Here is a 13,888-nt window from a genome sequence, read left to right on the forward strand (position 1 = left end):
ATGCATTGTAAAGGCAGTTAAATATACAATCAATTAAATAATTTTTTCAGTGTTTTTATTATGTCATCATAAGCAAATGGGACATTGCTGTGTTAACTTTACAGCCTTAAGAAGAGGCTTTTTTTTTGTGAAGGGAAGAGAGATCATGCCACATTGCAGTGTGTATGCAATAATGTCCCACGAGGGCTAAAGAGTGCCTGAAATTAGTTCACCACAGAACCAAATGTCTCTATACACGAATGGGGTGAGAATTTCATTGAAAATATCCGAATGATTTTTTTTAACCTGTGAATGCCCATTTGATTAGACAGTACTTTTAATTGAATAAGGTGAGGAAGTGTAATCCTGCTAGAAACTGGTTTCTTTTGGTAGCGCATTTGCACAAGTAAATGGAACAATAAAAGTAAAGGGTGTGAATGGTACCGAATGCTAGGGGAGATGACCTGTTAATGTTGCTCAGTGCGCTCAGCGCTGCCATTTTGACCAAATAGCCGAGAATCATGTAACATATACTGCATCACGTGATCAGAAAGTAATCGCTGGCAAAGCAGAAATCTGGCACTCCGAGCACGCCATCACGTTTTTCAGAGTTGGGCCCAAACCAGGCGCCATAATGCTGGATCCCTGGCAAAGGGTACAGGACGGACGCACGTCGCCAAGGGCTCGTCCGGGATTTGAACCCGGGACCTCTCGCACCCTAAGCGAGAATCATACCCCTAGACCAACGAGCCACATGCCATGGTCCTCCGAAATGTCCGAAAGCAAAACACGCCAAAATCCCAAATCTTTTGCGACAGCAGCGGTAACACATTCCTCCGTTGGGAGCATTGGTGGTATAGTGGTGAGCATAGCTGCCTTCCAAGCAGTTGACCCGGGTTCGATTCCCGGCCAATGCAGTTTAGTGGAGCTATCCGCTTCCTGGCAGTCGTGAAGTTTTCGTAAACGACCCGGTCGGGTGCGAAAGCAACACGAATCCAATTTCAAAATCCATGTGAGCTGAGCGCCACGGATTTCTGTTGGACGATAGCAGTACAGCCTTTTCTGGCTATCGTAGTGAAAAATAACATACATCAAGGAACGGAAAGCATGCCTGTAAACTTACAACATGAAAGCACAGTGTTTCACCTTCCATGACTTTACTATTTAAGAAATGACTGAAATTTGACATCATGGATGCATAGACAGCAATGTTCAAAGGGAATCCTCTCCAATCACCTGTGAAATACTATGCCAGGGCTGAAATGCATTGTAAAGGCAGTCAAATTTACAATCAGTTCATCAAATGATTTTTTCAGTGTTTTTATTATGACATCAGAAGCAAATGGAACATTGGTGTGTTAACTTTACAGCTGTAAGAAGAGGCTTTTTTGTGAAGGGAAGAGAGATCATGCCACATTGCTGTATGTATGCAATAATGTCCCAAAAGGGCTAAAGAGTGCCTATAACTAGTTCACTACAGAATCACACGTCTCTATCCATGAATGGGGTAGAAATTTCATTGAAAATATCCTAATGATTTTTTTTAAACCTGTGGATGCCTATTTGATTAGACAATGCTTTTAACTGAATAACGTGAGGAAATGTAATCCTGCTAGAAACTGGTTTCTGTTGGTAGCGTATTTGCACAAGTAAATGGAACAATAAAAGTAGAGGGTGTGAATGGTACCGAATGCTAGGGGAGATGACCTGCTAACGTTGCTCAGTGCACTCAGTACATTTGCATTCAGACCAAAGGGTTGACATTAGTCGTCGTGAATGCAAAAAACTGTTTTAAAATTGAATTATACAACGGCTATGCTTTTTAGCTATAGGCCTTCATCACACAGTGTAAACTGTACTTCGTGTGCCCACAAAAGTCTTAAGAAAAACTTAAAAGCGTTATAAGTGTGAGAAACCAAAGCATTTCTCACAGGTAGTTTCATCGATGCGAGGCAGCGTGGCCGAGGGGTCCAAGGTGATGAATTGACTCGCCACTCTCCTGGGAAGCGAGGGTTTCGAATGCATCCGCTGCCATTTTGACCAAATAGCCGAGAATCATGTAACATACACTGCATCACGTGATCAGAAACTAATCGCTTTCAAAGCAGAAATCTGGCACTGCAAGCATGCCATCAGGTTTTTCAGATGTGAGCCCAAACCAGGCGCCATAATGCTGGACCCCCTGCAAAGGGCACACGACGGACGGAGGTCGCCAAGGGCTCGTCCGGGATTTGAACCCGGGACCTCTCGCACCCAAAGCGAGAATCATACCCCTAGACCAACGAGCCACCCATGGACTACTAGCGATTGCCGTCGTCCTCCGAAATGTCCGAAAGAAAAACACGCCAAAATCCCAAATCTTTTGTGACAGCAGCGGTAACACATTCCTCCGTAGGGAGCATTGGTGGTATAGTGGTGAGCATAGCTGCCTTCCAAGCAGTTGACCCGGGTTCGATTCCCGGCCAATGCAGTTTGCGGAAGCGTTAAGTTTCCTGGCAGATGCCTCATTTTCAAAAATGGCCAGTGGGGGTGTGAAAGCAACACAAATCCGATTTCAAAATCCGTGAGAGCAGAGTGCAGCGGATTTCCGTTCTACGATAACAGTACTGGCCAATAATTTGCATCAGGAAACGGAATGCATGTAAACTTACAACATGGAAGCACCGTGTTTCAGAAATTACTGGAACTTTCCATCATGGATGCGTAGACAGCAATGTTCAAAGGGAATCCTCTCCAATAACCTGTGAAACACTATTCCAGTGCTGAAATGCATTGTAAAGGCAGTTAAATATACAATCAATTAAATAATTTTTTCAGTGTTTTTATTATGTCATCATAAGCAAATGGGACATTGCTGTGTTAACTTTACAGCCTTAAGAAGAGGCTTTTTTTTTGTGAAGGGAAGAGAGATCATGCCACATTGCAGTGTGTATGCAATAATGTCCCACGAGGGCTAAAGAGTGCCTGAAATTAGTTCACCACAGAACCAAATGTCTCTATACACGAATGGGGTGAGAATTTCATTGAAAATATCCGAATGATTTTTTTTAACCTGTGAATGCCCATTTGATTAGACAGTACTTTTAATTGAATAAGGTGAGGAAGTGTAATCCTGCTAGAAACTGGTTTCTTTTGGTAGCGCATTTGCACAAGTAAATGGAACAATAAAAGTAAAGGTGTGAATGGTACCGAATGCTAGGGGAGATGACCTGTTAATGTTGCTCAGTGCGCTCAGCGCTGCCATTTTGACCAAATAGCCGAGAATCATGTAACATATACTGCATCACGTGATCAGAAAGTAATCGCTGGCAAAGCAGAAATCTGGCACTCCGAGCACGCCATCACGTTTTTCAGAGTTGGGCCCAAACCAGGCGCCATAATGCTGGATCCCTGGCAAAGGGTACAGGACGGACGCACGTCGCCAAGGGCTCGTCCGGGATTTGAACCCGGGACCTCTCGCACCCTAAGCGAGAATCATACCCCTAGACCAACGAGCCACATGCCATGGTCCTCCGAAATGTCCGAAAGCAAAACACGCCAAAATCCCAAATCTTTTGCGACAGCAGCGGTAACACATTCCTCCGTAGGGAGCATTGGTGGTATAGTGGTGAGCATAGCTGCCTTCCAAGCAGTTGACCCGGGTTCGATTCCCGGCCAATGCAGTTTAGTGGAGCTATCCGCTTCCTGGCAGTCGTGAAGTTTTCGTAAACGACCCGGTCGGGTGCGAAAGCAACACGAATCCAATTTCAAAATCCATGTGAGCTGAGCGCCACGGATTTCTGTTGGACGATAGCAGTACAGCCTTTTCTGGCTATCGTAGTGAAAAATAACATACATCAAGGAACGGAAAGCATGCCTGTAAACTTACAACATGAAAGCACAGTGTTTCACCTTCCATGACTTTACTATTTAAGAAATGACTGAAATTTGACATCATGGATGCATAGACAGCAATGTTCAAAGGGAATCCTCTCCAATCACCTGTGAAATACTATGCCAGGGCTGAAATGCATTGTAAAGGCAGTCAAATTTACAATCAGTTCATCAAATGATTTTTTCAGTGTTTTTATTATGACATCAGAAGCAAATGGAACATTGGTGTGTTAACTTTACAGCTGTAAGAAGAGGCTTTTTTGTGAAGGGAAGAGAGATCATGCCACATTGCTGTATGTATGCAATAATGTCCCAAAAGGGCTAAAGAGTGCCTATAACTAGTTCACTACAGAATCACACGTCTCTATCCATGAATGGGGTAGAAATTTCATTGAAAATATCCTAATGATTTTTTTTAAACCTGTGGATGCCTATTTGATTAGACAATGCTTTTAACTGAATAACGTGAGGAAATGTAATCCTGCTAGAAACTGGTTTCTGTTGGTAGCGTATTTGCACAAGTAAATGGAACAATAAAAGTAGAGGGTGTGAATGGTACCGAATGCTAGGGGAGATGACCTGCTAACGTTGCTCAGTGCACTCAGTACATTTGCATTCAGACCAAAGGGTTGACATTAGTCGTCGTGAATGCAAAAAACTGTTTTAAAATTGAATTATACAACGGCTATGCTTTTTAGCTATAGGCCTTCATCACACAGTGTAAACTGTACTTCGTGTGCCCACAAAAGTCTTAAGAAAAACTTAAAAGCGTTATAAGTGTGAGAAACCAAAGCATTTCTCACAGGTAGTTTCATCGATGCGAGGCAGCGTGGCCGAGGGGTCCAAGGTGATGAATTGACTCGCCACTCTCCTGGGAAGCGAGGGTTTCGAATGCATCCGCTGCCATTTTGACCAAATAGCCGAGAATCATGTAACATACACTGCATCACGTGATCAGAAACTAATCGCTTTCAAAGCAGAAATCTGGCACTGCAAGCATGCCATCAGGTTTTTCAGATGTGAGCCCAAACCAGGCGCCATAATGCTGGACCCCCTGCAAAGGGTACACGACGGACGGAGGTCGCCAAGGGCTCGTCCGGGATTTGAACCCGGGACCTCTCGCACCCAAAGCGAGAATCATACCCCTAGACCAACGAGCCACCCATGGACTACTAGCGATTGCCGTCGTCCTCCGAAATGTCCGAAAGAAAAACACGCCAAAATCCCAAATCTTTTGTGACAGCAGCGGTAACACATTCCTCCGTAGGGAGCATTGGTGGTATAGTGGTGAGCATAGCTGCCTTCCAAGCAGTTGACCCGGGTTCGATTCCCGGCCAATGCAGTTTGCGGAAGCGTTAAGTTTCCTGGCAGATGCCTCATTTTCAAAAATGGCCAGTGGGGGTGTGAAAGCAACACAAATCCGATTTCAAAATCCGTGAGAGCAGAGTGCAGCGGATTTCCGTTCTACGATAACAGTACTGGCCAATAATTTGCATCAGGAAACGGAATGCATGTAAACTTACAACATGGAAGCACCGTGTTTCAGAAATTACTGGAACTTTCCATCATGGATGCGTAGACAGCAATGTTCAAAGGGAATCCTCTCCAATAACCTGTGAAACACTATTCCAGTGCTGAAATGCATTGTAAAGGCAGTTAAATATACAATCAATTAAATAATTTTTTCAGTGTTTTTATTATGTCATCATAAGCAAATGGGACATTGCTGTGTTAACTTTACAGCCTTAAGAAGAGGCTTTTTTTTTGTGAAGGGAAGAGAGATCATGCCACATTGCAGTGTGTATGCAATAATGTCCCACGAGGGCTAAAGAGTGCCTGAAATTAGTTCACCACAGAACCAAATGTCTCTATACACGAATGGGGTGAGAATTTCATTGAAAATATCCGAATGATTTTTTTTAACCTGTGAATGCCCATTTGATTAGACAGTACTTTTAATTGAATAAGGTGAGGAAGTGTAATCCTGCTAGAAACTGGTTTCTTTTGGTAGCGCATTTGCACAAGTAAATGGAACAATAAAAGTAAAGGGTGTGAATGGTACCGAATGCTAGGGGAGATGACCTGTTAATGTTGCTCAGTGCGCTCAGCGCTGCCATTTTGACCAAATAGCCGAGAATCATGTAACATATACTGCATCACGTGATCAGAAAGTAATCGCTGGCAAAGCAGAAATCTGGCACTCCGAGCACGCCATCACGTTTTTCAGAGTTGGGCCCAAACCAGGCGCCATAATGCTGGATCCCTGGCAAAGGGTACAGGACGGACGCACGTCGCCAAGGGCTCGTCCGGGATTTGAACCCGGGACCTCTCGCACCCTAAGCGAGAATCATACCCCTAGACCAACGAGCCACATGCCATGGTCCTCCGAAATGTCCGAAAGCAAAACACGCCAAAATCCCAAATCTTTTGCGACAGCAGCGGTAACACATTCCTCCGTTGGGAGCATTGGTGGTATAGTGGTGAGCATAGCTGCCTTCCAAGCAGTTGACCCGGGTTCGATTCCCGGCCAATGCAGTTTAGTGGAGCTATCCGCTTCCTGGCAGTCGTGAAGTTTTCGTAAACGACCCGGTCGGGTGCGAAAGCAACACGAATCCAATTTCAAAATCCATGTGAGCTGAGCGCCACGGATTTCTGTTGGACGATAGCAGTACAGCCTTTTCTGGCTATCGTAGTGAAAAATAACATACATCAAGGAACGGAAAGCATGCCTGTAAACTTACAACATGAAAGCACAGTGTTTCACCTTCCATGACTTTACTATTTAAGAAATGACTGAAATTTGACATCATGGATGCATAGACAGCAATGTTCAAAGGGAATCCTCTCCAATCACCTGTGAAATACTATGCCAGGGCTGAAATGCATTGTAAAGGCAGTCAAATTTACAATCAGTTAATCAAATGATTTTTTCAGTGTTTTTATTATGACATCAGAAGCAAATGGAACATTGGTGTGTTAACTTTACAGCTGTAAGAAGAGGCTTTTTTGTGAAGGGAAGAGAGATCATGCCACATTGCTGTACTGTATGCAATAATGTCCCAAAAGGGCTAAAGAGTGCCTATAACTAGTTCACTACAGAATCACACGTCTCTATCCATGAATGGGGTAGAAATTTCATTGAAAATATCCTAATGATTTTTTTTAAACCTGTGGATGCCTATTTGATTAGACAATGCTTTTAACTGAATAACGTGAGGAAATGTAATCCTGCTAGAAACTGGTTTCTGTTGGTAGCGTATTTGCACAAGTAAATGGAACAATAAAAGTAGAGGGTGTGAATGGTACCGAATGCTAGGGGAGATGACCTGCTAACGTTGCTCAGTGCACTCAGTACATTTGCATTCAGACCAAAGGGTTGACATTAGTCGTCGTGAATGCAAAAAACTGTTTTAAAATTGAATTATACAACGGCTATGCTTTTTAGCTATAGGCCTTCATCACACAGTGTAAACTGTACTTCGTGTGCCCACAAAAGTCTTAAGAAAAACTTAAAAGCGTTATAAGTGTGAGAAACCAAAGCATTTCTCACAGGTAGTTTCATCGATGCGAGGCAGCGTGGCCGAGGGGTCCAAGGTGATGAATTGACTCGCCACTCTCCTGGGAAGCGAGGGTTTCGAATGCATCCGCTGCCATTTTGACCAAATAGCCGAGAATCATGTAACATACACTGCATCACGTGATCAGAAACTAATCGCTTTCAAAGCAGAAATCTGGCACTGCAAGCATGCCATCAGGTTTTTCAGATGTGAGCCCAAACCAGGCGCCATAATGCTGGACCCCCTGCAAAGGGTACACGACGGACGGAGGTCGCCAAGGGCTCGTCCGGGATTTGAACCCGGGACCTCTCGCACCCAAAGCGAGAATCATACCCCTAGACCAACGAGCCACCCATGGACTACTAGCGATTGCCGTCGTCCTCCGAAATGTCCGAAAGAAAAACACGCCAAAATCCCAAATCTTTTGTGACAGCAGCGGTAACACATTCCTCCGTAGGGAGCATTGGTGGTATAGTGGTGAGCATAGCTGCCTTCCAAGCAGTTGACCCGGGTTCGATTCCCGGCCAATGCAGTTTGCGGAAGCGTTAAGTTTCCTGGCAGATGCCTCATTTTCAAAAATGGCCAGTGGGGGTGTGAAAGCAACACAAATCCGATTTCAAAATCCGTGAGAGCAGAGTGCAGCGGATTTCCGTTCTACGATAACAGTACTGGCCAATAATTTGCATCAGGAAACGGAATGCATGTAAACTTACAACATGGAAGCACCGTGTTTCAGAAATTACTGGAACTTTCCATCATGGATGCGTAGACAGCAATGTTCAAAGGGAATCCTCTCCAATAACCTGTGAAACACTATTCCAGTGCTGAAATGCATTGTAAAGGCAGTTAAATATACAATCAATTAAATAATTTTTTCAGTGTTTTTATTATGTCATCATAAGCAAATGGGACATTGCTGTGTTAACTTTACAGCCTTAAGAAGAGGCTTTTTTTTTGTGAAGGGAAGAGAGATCATGCCACATTGCAGTGTGTATGCAATAATGTCCCACGAGGGCTAAAGAGTGCCTGAAATTAGTTCACCACAGAACCAAATGTCTCTATACACGAATGGGGTGAGAATTTCATTGAAAATATCCGAATGATTTTTTTTAACCTGTGAATGCCCATTTGATTAGACAGTACTTTTAATTGAATAAGGTGAGGAAGTGTAATCCTGCTAGAAACTGGTTTCTTTTGGTAGCGCATTTGCACAAGTAAATGGAACAATAAAAGTAAAGGGTGTGAATGGTACCGAATGCTAGGGGAGATGACCTGTTAATGTTGCTCAGTGCGCTCAGCGCTGCCATTTTGACCAAATAGCCGAGAATCATGTAACATATACTGCATCACGTGATCAGAAAGTAATCGCTGGCAAAGCAGAAATCTGGCACTCCGAGCACGCCATCACGTTTTTCAGAGTTGGGCCCAAACCAGGCGCCATAATGCTGGATCCCTGGCAAAGGGTACAGGACGGACGCACGTCGCCAAGGGCTCGTCCGGGATTTGAACCCGGGACCTCTCGCACCCTAAGCGAGAATCATACCCCTAGACCAACGAGCCACATGCCATGGTCCTCCGAAATGTCCGAAAGCAAAACACGCCAAAATCCCAAATCTTTTGCGACAGCAGCGGTAACACATTCCTCCGTAGGGAGCATTGGTGGTATAGTGGTGAGCATAGCTGCCTTCCAAGCAGTTGACCCGGGTTCGATTCCCGGCCAATGCAGTTTAGTGGAGCTATCCGCTTCCTGGCAGTCGTGAAGTTTTCGTAAACGACCCGGTCGGGTGCGAAAGCAACACGAATCCAATTTCAAAATCCATGTGAGCTGAGCGCCACGGATTTCTGTTGGACGATAGCAGTACAGCCTTTTCTGGCTATCGTAGTGAAAAATAACATACATCAAGGAACGGAAAGCATGCCTGTAAACTTACAACATGAAAGCACAGTGTTTCACCTTCCATGACTTTACTATTTAAGAAATGACTGAAATTTGACATCATGGATGCATAGACAGCAATGTTCAAAGGGAATCCTCTCCAATCACTCCACCCAGCTGCTCGTCCAGGCTACGGTGACCTCTCGCCTTGATTTCTGCAACTCTCTCCTTGCAAACCTGCCAGCTTGTGCCATACAGCCACTACAGATGATTCAGAATGCCGCTGCCCGGCTCATCTACAACCTCCCCAAATTCTCCCACGTCACTCCTCTGCTGCGATCACTTCACTGGCTACCGGTCGCTGCCAGGATCCGATTCAAAGCCCTGACCCTTGCCTACACTGCCGCCAACAGGACAGCCCCCATCTACTTGCAGGACATGACTCAATTCTATGTGCCTGCTCGACCACTCCGCTCTGCAGCAGCAGGGCGTCTTGTAACCCCTCCCACCCGCCCAAAGGGATCACAGAGCTTCTCCACCCTAGCTCCCCAGTGGTGGAACGAACTCCCCGTCCCTCTCCGAACCTCCCCCTCACTATCCATCTTCCGCCGTGGCCTGAAGACTCATCTCTTCAGACTATACCTAGAATAACCACCACCATGCTGTGTATATATACATATATATATATTAATAAAAAAAAAAATAAAAAAAAAATAAAAAACCCTTTTCCTTGTCACTTGTTACATGTTGCCCCATCCCTGCACTTCTTGGTAAATTGTATTTGTCCTAATACTCTAGCTTAATCTTCTGCCTAGTTTGGCTTTGTAGATGTTAGACCAGGATAGTGTTCATTGTTCTGAGCTAGAAATAGCTGTACAAAATAAGTAATTGTACCTTACTGAACCCGTGTTCAGCAGTTGTCTACGATCATGAAAATGCACTTCTTGTACGTCGCTTTGGATAAAAGCGTCTGCCAAATGAATGTAATGTAATGTAATGCAATCACCTGTGAAATACTATGCCAGGGCTGAAATGCATTGTAAAGGCAGTCAAATTTACAATCAGTTAATCAAATGATTTTTTCAGTGTTTTTATTATGACATCAGAAGCAAATGGAACATTGGTGTGTTAACTTTACAGCTGTAAGAAGAGGCTTTTTTGTGAAGGGAAGAGAGATCATGCCACATTGCTGTACGTATGCAATAATGTCCCAAAAGGGCTAAAGAGTGCCTATAACTAGTTCACTACAGAATCACACGTCTCTATCCATGAATGGGGTAGAAATTTCATTGAAAATATCCTAATGATTTTTTTTAAACCTGTGGATGCCTATTTGATTAGACAATGCTTTTAACTGAATAACGTGAGGAAATGTAATCCTGCTAGAAACTGGTTTCTGTTGGTAGCGTATTTGCACAAGTAAATGGAACAATAAAAGTAGAGGGTGTGAATGGTACCGAATGCTAGGGGAGATGACCTGCTAACGTTGCTCAGTGCACTCAGTACATTTGCATTCAGACCAAAGGGTTGACATTAGTCGTCGTGAATGCAAAAAACTGTTTTAAAATTGAATTATACAACGGCTATGCTTTTTAGCTATAGGCCTTCATCACACAGTGTAAACTGTACTTCGTGTGCCCACAAAAGTCTTAAGAAAAACTTAAAAGCGTTATAAGTGTGAGAAACCAAAGCATTTCTCACAGGTAGTTTCATCGATGCGAGGCAGCGTGGCCGAGGGGTCCAAGGTGATGAATTGACTCGCCACTCTCCTGGGAAGCGAGGGTTTCGAATGCATCCGCTGCCATTTTGACCAAATAGCCGAGAATCATGTAACATACACTGCATCACGTGATCAGAAACTAATCGCTTTCAAAGCAGAAATCTGGCACTGCAAGCATGCCATCAGGTTTTTCAGATGTGAGCCCAAACCAGGCGCCATAATGCTGGACCCCCTGCAAAGGGCACACGACGGACGGAGGTCGCCAAGGGCTCGTCCGGGATTTGAACCCGGGACCTCTCGCACCCAAAGCGAGAATCATACCCCTAGACCAACGAGCCACCCATGGACTACTAGCGATTGCCGTCGTCCTCCGAAATGTCCGAAAGAAAAACACGCCAAAATCCCAAATCTTTTGTGACAGCAGCGGTAACACATTCCTCCGTAGGGAGCATTGGTGGTATAGTGGTGAGCATAGCTGCCTTCCAAGCAGTTGACCCGGGGTCGATTCCCGTCCAATGCAGTTTGCGGAAGCGTTAAGTTTCCTGGCAGATGCCTCATTTTCAAAAATGGCCAGTGGGGGTGTGAAAGCAACACAAATCCGATTTCAAAATCCGTGAGAGCAGAGTGCAGCGGATTTCCGTTCTACGATAACAGTACTGGCCAATAATTTGCATCAGGAAACGGAATGCATGTAAACTTACAACATGGAAGCACCGTGTTTCAGAAATTACTGGAACTTTCCATCATGGATGCGTAGACAGCAATGTTCAAAGGGAATCCTCTCCAATAACCTGTGAAACACTATTCCAGTGCTGAAATGCATTGTAAAGGCAGTTAAATATACAATCAATTAAATAATTTTTTCAGTGTTTTTATTATGTCATCATAAGCAAATGGGACATTGCTGTGTTAACTTTACAGCCTTAATAAGAGGCTTTTTTTTTGTGAAGGGAAGAGAGATCATGCCACATTGCAGTGTGTATGCAATAATGTCCCACGAGGGCTAAAGAGTGCCTGAAATTAGTTCACCACAGAACCAAATGTCTCTATACACGAATGGGGTGAGAATTTCATTGAAAATATCCGAATGATTTTTTTTAACCTGTGAATGCCCATTTGATTAGACAGTACTTTTAATTGAATAAGGTGAGGAAGTGTAATCCTGCTAGAAACTGGTTTCTTTTGGTAGCGCATTTGCACAAGTAAATGGAACAATAAAAGTAAAGGGTGTGAATGGTACCGAATGCTAGGGGAGATGACCTGTTAATGTTGCTCAGTGCGCTCAGCGCTGCCATTTTGACCAAATAGCCGAGAATCATGTAACATATACTGCATCACGTGATCAGAAAGTAATCGCTGGCAAAGCAGAAATCTGGCACTCCGAGCACGCCATCACGTTTTTCAGAGTTGGGCCCAAACCAGGCGCCATAATGCTGGATCCCTGGCAAAGGGTACAGGACGGACGCACGTCGCCAAGGGCTCGTCCGGGATTTGAACCCGGGACCTCTCGTACCCTAAGCGAGAATCATACCCCTAGACCATGCCATGGTCCTCCGAAATGTCCGAAAGCAAAACACGCCAAAATCCCAAATCTTTTGCGACAGCAGCGGTAACACATTCCTCCGTAGGGAGCATTGGTGGTATAGTGGTGAGCATAGCTGCCTTCCAAGCAGTTGAACCGGGTTCGATTCCCGGCCAATGCAGTTTAGTGGAGCTATCCGCTTCCTGGCAGTCGTGAAGTTTTCGTAAACGACCCGGTCGGGTGCGAAAGCAACACGAATCCAATTTCAAAATCCATGTGAGCTGAGCGCCACGGATTTCTGTTGGACGATAGCAGTACAGCCTTTTCTGGCTATCGTAGTGAAAAATAACATACATCAAGGAACGGAAAGCATGCCTGTAAACTTACAACATGAAAGCACAGTGTTTCACCTTCCATGACTTTACTATTTAAGAAATGACTGAAATTTGACATCATGGATGCATAGACAGCAATGTTCAAAGGGAATCCTCTCCAATCACCTGTGAAATACTATGCCAGGGCTGAAATGCATTGTAAAGGCAGTCAAATTTACAATCAGTTAATCAAATGATTTTTTCAGTGTTTTTATTATGACATCAGAAGCAAATGGAACATTGGTGTGTTAACTTTACAGCTGTAAGAAGAGGCTTTTTTGTGAAGGGAAGAGAGATCATGCCACATTGCTGTATGTATGCAATAATGTCCCAAAAGGGCTAAAGAGTGCCTATAACTAGTTCACTACAGAATCACACGTCTCTATCCATGAATGGGGTAGAAATTTCATTGAAAATATCCTAATGATTTTTTTTAAACCTGTGGATGCCTATTTGATTAGACAATGCTTTTAACTGAATAACGTGAGGAAATGTAATCCTGCTAGAAACTGGTTTCTGTTGGTAGCGTATTTGCACAAGTAAATGGAACAATAAAAGTAGAGGGTGTGAATGGTACCGAATGCTAGGGGAGATGACCTGCTAACGTTGCTCAGTGCACTCAGTACATTTGCATTCAGACCAAAGGGTTGACATTAGTCGTCGTGAATGCAAAAAACTGTTTTAAAATTGAATTATACAACGGCTATGCTTTTTAGCTATAGGCCTTCATCACACAGTGTAAACTGTACTTCGTGTGCCCACAAAAGTCTTAAGAAAAACTTAAAAGCGTTATAAGTGTGAGAAACCAAAGCATTTCTCACAGGTAGTTTCATCGATGCGAGGCAGCGTGGCCGAGGGGTCCAAGGTGATGAATTGACTCGCCACTCTCCTGGGAAGCGAGGGTTTCGAATGCATCCGCTGCCATTTTGACCAAATAGCCGAGAATCATGTAACATACACTGCATCACGTGATCAGAAACTAATCGC

General features: G+C 44.1%; 17 non-coding genes across 17 annotated transcripts; 9 read left to right on the plus strand and 8 right to left on the minus strand.

Annotated features, from left to right (window-relative positions):
* Positions 1-659: 659 nt before the first annotated feature.
* Positions 660-731, minus strand: trnap-agg. Its single transcript has one exon. It is a non-coding gene; the product is annotated as a tRNA-Pro (tRNA).
* Positions 732-824: 93 nt separating this feature from the next.
* trnag-ucc lies at positions 825-896 on the plus strand. The gene has a single exon. It is a non-coding gene; the product is annotated as a tRNA-Gly (tRNA).
* Positions 897-2,195: 1,299 nt separating this feature from the next.
* On the minus strand, positions 2,196-2,267 carry trnap-ugg. Its single transcript has one exon. It is a non-coding gene; the product is annotated as a tRNA-Pro (tRNA).
* Positions 2,268-2,377: 110 nt separating this feature from the next.
* trnag-ucc lies at positions 2,378-2,449 on the plus strand. The gene has a single exon. It is a non-coding gene; the product is annotated as a tRNA-Gly (tRNA).
* Positions 2,450-3,404: 955 nt separating this feature from the next.
* trnap-agg lies at positions 3,405-3,476 on the minus strand. Its single transcript has one exon. It is a non-coding gene; the product is annotated as a tRNA-Pro (tRNA).
* A 93-nt stretch (positions 3,477-3,569) lies between these two features.
* Positions 3,570-3,641, plus strand: trnag-ucc. Its single transcript has one exon. It is a non-coding gene; the product is annotated as a tRNA-Gly (tRNA).
* A 1,299-nt stretch (positions 3,642-4,940) lies between these two features.
* trnap-ugg lies at positions 4,941-5,012 on the minus strand. The gene has a single exon. It is a non-coding gene; the product is annotated as a tRNA-Pro (tRNA).
* Positions 5,013-5,122: 110 nt separating this feature from the next.
* Positions 5,123-5,194, plus strand: trnag-ucc. Its single transcript has one exon. It is a non-coding gene; the product is annotated as a tRNA-Gly (tRNA).
* Positions 5,195-6,150: 956 nt separating this feature from the next.
* Positions 6,151-6,222, minus strand: trnap-agg. Its single transcript has one exon. It is a non-coding gene; the product is annotated as a tRNA-Pro (tRNA).
* Positions 6,223-6,315: 93 nt separating this feature from the next.
* Positions 6,316-6,387, plus strand: trnag-ucc. Its single transcript has one exon. It is a non-coding gene; the product is annotated as a tRNA-Gly (tRNA).
* Positions 6,388-7,687: 1,300 nt separating this feature from the next.
* Positions 7,688-7,759, minus strand: trnap-ugg. Its single transcript has one exon. It is a non-coding gene; the product is annotated as a tRNA-Pro (tRNA).
* A 110-nt stretch (positions 7,760-7,869) lies between these two features.
* On the plus strand, positions 7,870-7,941 carry trnag-ucc. The gene has a single exon. It is a non-coding gene; the product is annotated as a tRNA-Gly (tRNA).
* A 956-nt stretch (positions 7,942-8,897) lies between these two features.
* Positions 8,898-8,969, minus strand: trnap-agg. Its single transcript has one exon. It is a non-coding gene; the product is annotated as a tRNA-Pro (tRNA).
* A 93-nt stretch (positions 8,970-9,062) lies between these two features.
* trnag-ucc lies at positions 9,063-9,134 on the plus strand. The gene has a single exon. It is a non-coding gene; the product is annotated as a tRNA-Gly (tRNA).
* Positions 9,135-11,271: 2,137 nt separating this feature from the next.
* On the minus strand, positions 11,272-11,343 carry trnap-ugg. The gene has a single exon. It is a non-coding gene; the product is annotated as a tRNA-Pro (tRNA).
* Positions 11,344-11,453: 110 nt separating this feature from the next.
* trnag-ucc lies at positions 11,454-11,525 on the plus strand. The gene has a single exon. It is a non-coding gene; the product is annotated as a tRNA-Gly (tRNA).
* A 1,111-nt stretch (positions 11,526-12,636) lies between these two features.
* trnag-ucc lies at positions 12,637-12,708 on the plus strand. Its single transcript has one exon. It is a non-coding gene; the product is annotated as a tRNA-Gly (tRNA).
* Positions 12,709-13,888: the final 1,180 nt, after the last annotated feature.

This window comes from Anguilla anguilla, chromosome 1 (genome assembly GCF_013347855.1).
Source record: "Anguilla anguilla isolate fAngAng1 chromosome 1, fAngAng1.pri, whole genome shotgun sequence".
Taxonomy (NCBI): Eukaryota; Metazoa; Chordata; class Actinopteri; order Anguilliformes; family Anguillidae; genus Anguilla; species Anguilla anguilla.